Source organism: Paroedura picta, chromosome 9 (assembly GCF_049243985.1).
Source record: "Paroedura picta isolate Pp20150507F chromosome 9, Ppicta_v3.0, whole genome shotgun sequence".
Taxonomy (NCBI): domain Eukaryota; kingdom Metazoa; phylum Chordata; class Lepidosauria; order Squamata; family Gekkonidae; genus Paroedura; species Paroedura picta.
Genome location: NC_135377.1, coordinates 32,050,034 through 32,060,573, shown reverse-complemented (window position 1 = coordinate 32,060,573; position 10,540 = coordinate 32,050,034).

Sequence of the window (10,540 nt, the reverse complement as noted above, 5' to 3'; positions counted from 1 at the left end):
AATGAGCTGGATTTTCTTGTGCCTGGTGCCTCCAAGTATAAAATTATGAAGTTGAGAGAGACCCGAAACATAACACTAGCTGGCCATTTCTCCTTTTTCCTTTTCATTTATCACTGAGAATTTCAGAGCAATGCATTTCTGCGTTTTCTCTAGTTTTTTCCCTCTTTCCCCCCAAAATATGATCTATAGTTAGGGTAGTCAACAGGGTATCTAACCTAGATAAAAAAGCCCTATCCCTTTAACAGAGGCTTACTGAGTGGAAATGGTCAGCTGAAGCTTTTCATACAGTGGAGGTAAATAATATCACCTGGTAAATAACTTCCTGTTAAGGATTTTTTCCCTCCAATTTGCTGTTGCTTTTTAAAAATGGTACCACTACAATTGAACTTAAGCCTTTTGGGTAAAATTGATGGTTAATGCTTTGGTGAGGAATAACCAGTATATAACCCCATCTTTCTGCACTACTTATAATCATTTTTGTCATATGTACCTGTCTCTGACCAAGAAAATGGACACAAAATGTAACCAGTTTCCACTCTGTTAACTTTTTAAAAACAACATTGCCAAGTATATTAGTATTGGTATTCCAACAGCTGTTTTAATAAGGTTAACAATGGTTTTGATCCAGTGAAAGGGGGTGACAGGCTGTTAGCTGACCAACATTGCACCTGTCTCACCTTCCAAAGCTTCTTGCCCTGCTGTACATAGGGTTACTGGTGCATTATGGTGCCCGGGACAGCTAGCTGGGATTAGTACATGTGGCACTTACTGCTTTGGGTCCCCAAAGAGTGCTCCAGTGACTGAAGAAGTAGCTAATGCCAATGCAAATGCTCATTGGAATGGAAAGCAGCCTGCAACTTGGCTAAAAAGGAACTTTGGCAGCATGGCCTGGTCTTGGTTGCCTTTAATTTGGCTGGCTTCCTCAGCAGATATGCCACTCCTCTGCCTGAGATGTGAAAGAGTCTTTGTGGCTGTGCTGCATCCTCTGCCATCCGGCCATTCCAGGAATCTTTTCCATCTCGGAGCCTGTTCTGAACTCAGTCTGGGAATGTCTGAGCCTCAGCCTGGAATTTATTTACTCTTCATCTCTAAACTTTGAGAAATAAATAACAGAGTACTTTTGAGAGTGTGTAGTGTGTGTTTGCTACACTGACTGCTCCTTAGAAGGCCAGATCCTGAAGATGAAACTCAAACACTTTGGCCACCTCATGAGAAGGAAGGACTCCCTGGAGAAGAGCCTAATGCTGGGAGCGATTGAGGGCAAAAGAAGAAGGGGACGACAGAGAATGAGGTAGCTGGATGGAATCACTGAAGGAGTCGGTGCCAACTTAAATGGACTTTGAGGAATGGTAGAAGACAGGAAGGCCTGGAGGATCATTGTCCATGGGGTCGCGATGGGTCGGACACGACTTCGCACCTAACAAGAAGCGTGCCTTTGCAGTCAGTTTTGTGGTCTGACATATGGGTTCGGGCTTCTATGCATAGTAGAGAAACAGGTATTAACAATTATTTTTTAAAATACAAAATGGCCATTGATCATTTTGTCTTCTTCAAGAGATAATTTCCTTGGCCAACATGTGAGAGTTTAATATTAGCCATAGGTAATGGGCAATTGCATTGCAAGGGAGCTAATGCTAAGCTAACAGTAATCTAGTGCTTCTAGGGTTGCCAGGTGCCCGCTTCTGTCAATGGGCCTACCCTCACTCTCCAGAGAGGCAGAAATGACATCATACAATGTGTGACATCACTTCCATTAAAAAGCCCTGGTGTGATGTAAGCACATTGGCCATCCTCCAATACTCCATAATACGTATGATATAAACTTACTTGAACTTATACACACTCTGTCCTGATTCTTCTTCATTCCTGTTTCTGCATTTACCATCATTCTCGTATTTGTAGATATGTGCTGCAGAGAATCCTCTGTTACATCATTGTTGGTCTTGCTCTGCATTATTCCAGTCAACATTGCAGTAGGATAGATAATGTTCAGGTGATTGTTTAATAATCATAACTCTCAACTTTCCATGGGGAAAAGTTAAGGTAATTTGTGTGTGTTTTTGAACATGAAGCTTTTTATCATCTTTAGACATTTCTTCTGACTACCTTCTTATTTCTATTACTATGGTTAATAATAATAAAATTTGTATACTGCCCTCTAAGGACAGGTCAGTTCATAGTAAAAATTATTCTCATTAAAGTTTTAACTTACATTTTAAATATTTATTTAAAACATTTGAAACCACAATTAGCCACTGACTAGTCTTTAATTCTGACTCTTTCTAGATGTTCTCATTGGGCATTTATGATGGGCATTCTAGAGGGAGTCCAGCCGATGTTGCCAGTTCACTGACACCAACCAAAAGAAGAACTCAATTTTACAGGCCCTGTGGAACTGTGCTAGCTCCAGCAGAGCCTGGATCTCCTCCAGGAGCTCATTCTACCAAATGGCAACCAGGACAAAAAAATGTTCTGGTTGAGGCAAGATGCATTTCCTTGGGGTCAGGGATCACTAGCTGGTTGGAAATGGTCAAACATAATGCTCTTTCGGGGGCATAGACAATGAGGAGGTCCTTCAGATATGCCTGACCCAAACCATGGATGGCCTTAAAGGTAAGAACCAAAAACCTGATCCAGAATTCAACTGGGAGCCAGTACAGTACCCGAAGCACAAGCTGGATATGGGTCCTCCAAGGTGTTCCCATGAGGACCCTGGCTGCTGCATTCTGGACCAGTTGAAATTTCTGGAGCAGGGCTAAGGGTAGGCCTACATAGAGCAAGTTACAGAAATCCAGTCTAGAGGTGACCATTGCATGGATCACTGTGGCTAGATGCTCTGGGGCCAAGAAGGGCACCAGTAGCTTAGGTTGGTGAAGGTGGAAGAATGCCAGCTACACTACTATTGTGACCTGTGTCACCATAGAGAGATAAATGTCAAAGATCATGCCCAGATTCCTGGCAAATTATGCAACAGGCAGTTGCATCCCATCCAGGCAGGGCAACTGCATTTCCTCACTTGGTCCCTTCCCACCCAGCTACAGGTCCTCCGTCTTCAAAGGGTTGAGTTTCAGATGACTGCCTGAACAATCCCATCACTGCTTCCAAATATTTGACAAGGGATTCTGAGAGTGAGTCCAGGTAGCCATCTATTGGGTGAAAGAGCTGGATGTCAGCTACATATTGATGATACTCAAGCCCAAACCTCTGGACCACCTGAGCAAGAGGATGCATGAAGATGTTAAATAGAACTGGAGAAAGGACTTCCCCCTGCAGAATTCCGCATGGGAGTTGGCTGTGGTGCGATTGTCTCTTTTCAATAGTTAACTTTTGTCCATGACCCCAGAAGAAGGAGATCAGCCATTGAAGGGCTGTCCCCCATATTTCAAGGTGGTGAGCTAGGTAGCTTGAGTTCAACTATGTTGAACACTGCCATAAAGCCAAGCAATATAAGAAGCGCCAACCTATCCCGATCTAGCTGGCACCGGAGGTCATCTGTCAGGACAATGAGTGCTGTCTCCATCCTAGAAGCCCAACTGGGGTGGGTTTAGGACTGAAGCTTCATCTAGGAATGCTGATAATTGGTCCATGGCAGCCCTTTCTACCACCTTCCCCAGAAATGCCAGGTGCAAGACAGGATGGCAGTTGGTGGGTTCTCATGGGTCCAGTAATGTTTTCTTCAGTAGCAGATGTGCCACTGCCTCATTCAACCCCTCCAGGTATTTTCCTGTTAAAGGAGAGAGGTTGATTATCTCCTGAAGAGGGGCTCCTATTCTCTTATCTCTCATTTTGAGTAGCCATGAGGGACAGGAATCTAATAGGCATTTGGTCAACCTTACTGAAGTTAGCACCCTATCAAGTCAGTGTGAGCAGTTTGAAGCCATTCCAGTTTCTAATCCCTTAAATCCCTGATGCAATCTTTTATGATTTTTAAATTAGCTTTCATTTCTGGAGAGTTTTAATTTGAATACTGATTACACAATGATTATATCAAATGCTCACCATAAGAGGGTGATTAAAATACATTAATCTGCCGCATATGTTTGTACACAATTTATGATATCCCAAGTGTTCAGTTACAGGGCTATAGATTAATAACAAGCAACAGCAGTGGTGACAGGTGTGTAGTTAAGGATGAAAATAAATCTGAAATCTGAGGGCCAAACCAGGCATGTGCTGGGAATTTTAAAGTTTACTTTTCAGTCCTGTGAAGGCCCAGTTCAGAGATGAACTATGGGGAGGGGGGATATTAAGTCTTCCCCTATGCCTGTGCTTGAGGTAGACTAATCACCCCTTCCCTACTTGCTTTGTTTTATGAATTTGGAATACATGTCCTGCACAATATCACCCCTTGTCAGAACCAATTTATACTACAAACAGGATTATGTATATGAAACATTTTAAAACTACAAATTCTATGCCAACACAGAAAGCTGCAACCATTATTTATCTAGTACATTTTAATTATTTTCTTCCAGAAGCACAGGGTAATGACCATTGGCTTCCCCCTCATGCATATTCCCAGCACAACTATCCTGAGAGGTAAGTTAAACTAAAAGAGTTGCAAGAGCGCTCAGTGAGCTTCATGGCAGAGTAGGCATTCAAAGCTCGGTCTACCAGATGTTCTCCCCCTAATTTTTGAGCTTGTGAGCACCTTTAAAATTCTGAAACAGTGTAGTTGATGCAGCCCTGTCAGATGTGATGGAACCAGCCACCCAATGGATGCTGCAAGTCACCTTCAGTCACGTAGTGGAAATCCATGTGCTGCGATGGTGGCAAATGACCAAGCAAACTTTAAAAAAAAAATCTGCATAACCAATGAAGGGCCCAATGACCAGTCAGAGGAAGCCTTGCTGGGTATGACCCACCTGACCCTGACTACTTTTGAAAAACACTTGACAGGCATCAGAAAAGGTGTTGGAAGGCACCATGTCACCCATGGATGCCAAGTTGGGGACTCTTGTTGCAGCTCATTATTTTGGCCAGGAGTGATCAAAGACCTAAGTAGGGCATCAGAACTTGTTTTATGCCAAGATTTACTCTATGAAGAAGAAACAGATGAGTATTCTCAGCAGATACAAAATATTTTTTTTGATCACTAACCACAGAAGTCCTTTTCACGCAGCAACCACATCTCTGTGTGTTCAAACAAAGATATAAAAAGAAATTATACACTTGTATGCATAACATAGGAACCCTGCAGAGCCTTTGAATGTAGAATTTCATGTGTATTATTATTATTATTATTATTATTATTATTATTATTATTATTATTATTATTATTATTATTATTATTATTATTATTATTTCGATTTATTTCCCGCCACTCCCAAATGGCTCGCGGCGGGTTACAATGTCTTAAAAAACCCATTAAAACTCCCATTAAAAGACTTTAAAATGTCACAACATGGCAGCACAATAATAAGATCCCCTTCCTACCCCCATTCCTAAAAAAAGGGGGGGTGGAGGAGAAGGAGGTCAACGATGTTCAAGAAGCCCGGGGGAGAGCAGTCGATGTACCCTGGCAGCCCCAGCCTCAACCATAGACCTGGCGGAAGAGCTCCGTCTTGCAGGCCCTGCGAAACGTTAAAGGGTCCCGCAGGGCCCGCAGCTCACCCGGGAGCTCATTCCACCAGGTGGGGGCCAGGACCGAAAAGGCCCTGGCCCTGGTCGAGGCTAGGCGTGCTTCCCTAGGGCCGGGAACGATGTGCTCTTATGTGCTCTTAGACTGTCCAGATAGAAGAAAAGTTTGATGTGGCGGCTTAAACAATATTCTTCTTTATTCCCAATCTATTTGAAAGTTATTTCATGTATTCCACCATATTTGATATAACTGAAAAATACTTTTGCGTGACTTGTCATTAATCACAAGGAAAAAAATCCCAAAATGGGGTTTGGATATAAACAATTATTCAATATGTCAATTTCCCATTTTCGGTAAATCTTTCTCAGTAGCTAACCTACAATAAAATAATACAAATATAGATGAATAAATTCCCTCAAAAGCCATAATACAAATTAATTATTGTTAGAATTTGAATACCATCTACTGTTCAAATGTGGCTTCGGTTCATATATTCATCAATTATTTCTACAAGATAATAGATCAGCAGGAAAAGTCAGTGCAATCTAGTATAAATAATATCCAAATTCATAAGAATTACAAAAGGTTTTCACAATCTTAGTCAATTCTCACCATCTACATTGTCCCGAAGGCTCAGAGTCTTCAAGGGGGCTTCTACAAAGCTCAATGGCAAAATTCCCAACTATATACATTGTCCCAAATGTTAGATCATATGGTGAAGAGTTGGGGTTGGGACAATTTCCCCATGAGAAAAGACTACAGCATTTGCGCTTTTTTTATTTTGCAAAAGGAAAAACAGACAATTAAAGAGGAGTTCCATAAATCATGAATGGTGTAGAAATAGTTGATAGAAAGAAATTTTTCCTTCTCTGGCTCATCCAATGAAACTGTCTGGCAGCAGATTCAGGACAACAAAATCATTTTCATGCAACAACTAATAAACTTATGAAATTGACTTGCACTTTTTCTCTGGTCCTAATTATCTTCCCTAACCTGCAATTATTTTCATATTAAAGTGGCCAGTGCCCTTTAAAGCTTATAACACGGGGATTTAGAGCATTTTTTTTTTATGCCATGTGTCTTCCAGTCCTTTTTTCCCTATCCCACACTAGGATACTGTAAACTAAACCCCATTTCCCCCCCTCTACATTTGTCTTAAAAATAAATGTTCAATTTTTTTGACAGTCCATCTCACAACCGTCTTTAGCCCTCACTGGCCCAATTTTGGGTGGAGGTCTTTTTTCAAACTAGTATTGTTGTGTATTCACAGCATTAATAAAATATCTCTTTGAGAATAATATTAAAAGGATAATGTGCAACATTGATGCAGCAGATATAACAACAGTATATTATTAAAGATATTTTTGTGGACTTTTAAACTTATGCATTAATTTTAATCTTTGTTAATAGATCTTCTGAGGGCCAGATTAAGGCCAATGGATGCTCTAGGCATAGCCCATACCCCTTGGCCTTTCCACTGCTTAACTGACAAGGCATTCAAATTCAATAAGTGCTGAAGGTGAAATAAGAGACTGAACATTCAGTTTTCTTCCACTAAATAGCACCAAACAGTACAAGCAAAAAATCCACTGTGGTGCCCACTTCCTTTGGTGCCCTAAACATGTGTTTATTTTGCTTAATGGTTAATCTAGGGCTGGACCTTCTGTTAGGGACCATTCCCAAATCCCTCAACCAAACCCTATGAAGATAGATTAAGGGATTTGGGAATGTTCAGCCTGGAGAAAAGGAGGTTGAGAGGGGACATGATAGCCCTCTTTAAGTATTTGAAAGGTTGTCCCTCGGGGGAGGGCAGGAAGCTGTTCCCTTTGGCTGCAGAGGAGAGGACACACAGTAATGGGTTTAAACTACAAGTACAACAATATAGGCTAGATATCAGGAAAAAAATCTTCACAATCAGAATAGTTCAGCAGTGGAATAGGCTGCCTAAGGAGGTGGTGAGCTCCCCCTCACTGGCAGTCTTCAAGCAAAGGTTGGATACACATTTTTCTTGGATGCTTTAGGATGCTTTGGGCTGATCCTGCGTTGAGCAGGGGGTTGGACTAGATGGCCTGTATGGCCCCTTCCAACTCTATGATTCTATGATTCTAGCATGGACCTTCTAGCAGTAGTCTTACTTTACTGGGATCCTGTATTCTGATCAAAGTTAGAGGCCAATTAAGTCAGTACTGACTTTTTTGAGGGAAGAAATTCTCCCTGTCCTGTTAGCTCTTCATGAAACTTGATGCTCTTAATGCTGTGGGCCAAATTATATGTAGTTCAGCATTTTATGATTGGAATAGCAGATGTGCAATTTTATCCTGAAAAGCAGACATAGAAACTCTGTCTAGATGATTGCTGTGGCCGTGGTGAAGGTAAAGTTTAAGCCCCTTCCTGTGATATATTTTTTCTTATAGAAATGGCCCCCTGGCTAGGGGATGGGGAAGAAAATACTACTGGCCTTAAAGTAGCCATGGAAGATATTTTGATCCATTGTTAATCTCTGGGAATCTACCAAATGTTGGCAATTTACTTAATTGTCCTCCTGATTTATAGGCTCTTAATTACTTGGATGTGAATGCTTAAAAGCTCTTTAATTTTTGCCCTCATTGCAAGGCACAGATTTATTTTTAGCATTCTTCTCCCTTTTTCACAGATATTCACAGGAGCAAAATTCAGCTGATAAGATAGCTGTGACTGTATTCCAAGTTGCTCTTTTAAAACCAAACTGTTAGTTGCTTTTCTTTAAGCTGCTTTGAAGAGCTAGTAATTGCATTTAGTAATTGCATTTAGCTTGTTTTCAAAACCCAATGCAAAACAGTCATTGTGCATGAACCTTCTCTGTGTGTGTTTTAAAACAAGTGCTTTGATATTATAATTTCTGCTGATAGATCCAATTAATTCTTTATTTGGTAACCTACACTGATGCACACGTTATACAAAACTTGCCATTGACGTATTGCTCATGTGTATTTACATTCAGAAACAAAGCTTTTGTGTCCTCAGACTAACAAGGGCTCTTTTGTATTTTTTTAAGTTAATACTAACTGCTTTGGGCTACAAGAAATTACTAGAAAAGGGCTTGGTGTGGCATTAGCTACAGGCATCTTTGCAAACTTCAGCTAATAGACAATTTAATATACAAGTTCACTGTGTGTTACATGAGAAAGAAAAATGCTTCAGATGGAAGCCCATGTTCTTCATTGTCTTTAGAGTTACTTTTATGAAAACCTCAAAGGGTCGAACTAGATGTCTTTCAAATCAGGCAGACCTCTTTACTCGTTCTCCTTTGTGACATCTAAAACAAACTCTATATGATGAAAGGTCTACTTGAGCCCAAAAGATGGCTCCTTAGCTTGACATGGCTGATATGGCCGCCTTGATCAATGCCACAGTAATATCTAGGCTAGACTACTGTAATGCACTCTGCATAGCTCTGCCCTTGAAATCAACTTGGGATTGCTATTGGTGCCACTTGGTTATTATTGCTATTGGTGCCACTTGGTTATTATTGGAACCTGGTGGTGCAAGCATATTACATCCATTCTGCAGTAACTCTACTGGCTGTTTCCCATCAGTTTCCCAGTTCAGTTCAAGACACTGGCTGTCACATACTTGGCTGTCTCCTACCTTTTATGAAATTACTATCTCCTACAACAACTTTGCTGATCTGAGTACGGCCTTCTGCAAGTGCCGCCCTACAGATGGGAAAGATTAACAACATGTACAGGTGCCTTCTATATAACAGCCTTTACCCCATGGATGGGCTGCCTAAAGAGATCTGGAAGGCCCCCCGCACTCCAGGCAATTTGCAAACATTATAACACAGAATTATTTGTTCTTATAAAGGAAATAGGGCAACTTCGTAACAGACTGGCCCCGGAAAATGCAGTGGGTTTTTAATTATAATAATACCATGTTCTATGTTGTTTAGCTTGTCATATTTAATACTTATGCTTTATTCAGACAACAGCTGTGTTTCAGATTTCTACAGTTCCTGGTCTGCTTACAGTGCTCGTTGTATGCCCCAAACTGTTGATTGCCTTAACTAACTCCATGTGATCCACCTTGAGTCTCAGTGGAAAGGTGCTTGTCTTGGTGTAGCGATTAATAATGGAGGCCTCTAATCTGGAGAGCCGGGTTTGATTACCCACTCTTCCACTTGCTGCCAGTGGGGTCACCTTGGGCTACTCACAGTCCTGTTAGAGCTGTTCCCACAGAGCAGTTCTGTCAGAGTTCTCTCAGCCCCACCTACCTCACAGGGTGTCTGCTGTGGGCAGAGGAAGGGAAGGCGATTGTAAGCCACTACTTCGAGGTAGTGAAAAGCAGGGTACACAAACCAACTCTTTTTCTTCCTCTTCTGAAACCACAGAACAAAGTTTGAGTCCAGTGGCATTGTTAAGACTGACAGAGTTTTATTGTGGGCTTAAGCTGCTGCATGCACACCCACTTCTTCAGATACCTTCAGACAAATAAAGAAATAAATATTGCTAGAGCAGTAGAGTGATGATATATATCTTTTTTTAATTTGTATCAGTCATGAGGAACAGCAGCAGTCACACATCTCCTACAGTTCAGATGGGGTTTTGGTCATTATTTTTCTAGATAAACCTCAATTCTTTTTATTTTCACAGTTTTACAGTCGATTTCTGTACATTGTGCAAGATGGCCATGATGCACTGGAGCCCAGGCAAGTGGTACATACAGACCCATTCTTGTGGTTCATGAAGCAGTTAGGTGGTATCCTGGCTCCCTTCCCATGCTTTTACATTCAGAATGAGCGTTTGTTACTGAGGGAGTGGGGGAGCTATCTTGCAGATAGACATTTACTTGACATCATGCTTTAAGACAAAGGTATCACTGCTGACGTGTGATGATTAACTTGATTGCACTTTGCTTCTGCTAAGGTGTTGATGGGAGAGTTCCATGGAGGAATGTTTGCCAGACAAAGTGAAAAGTTTA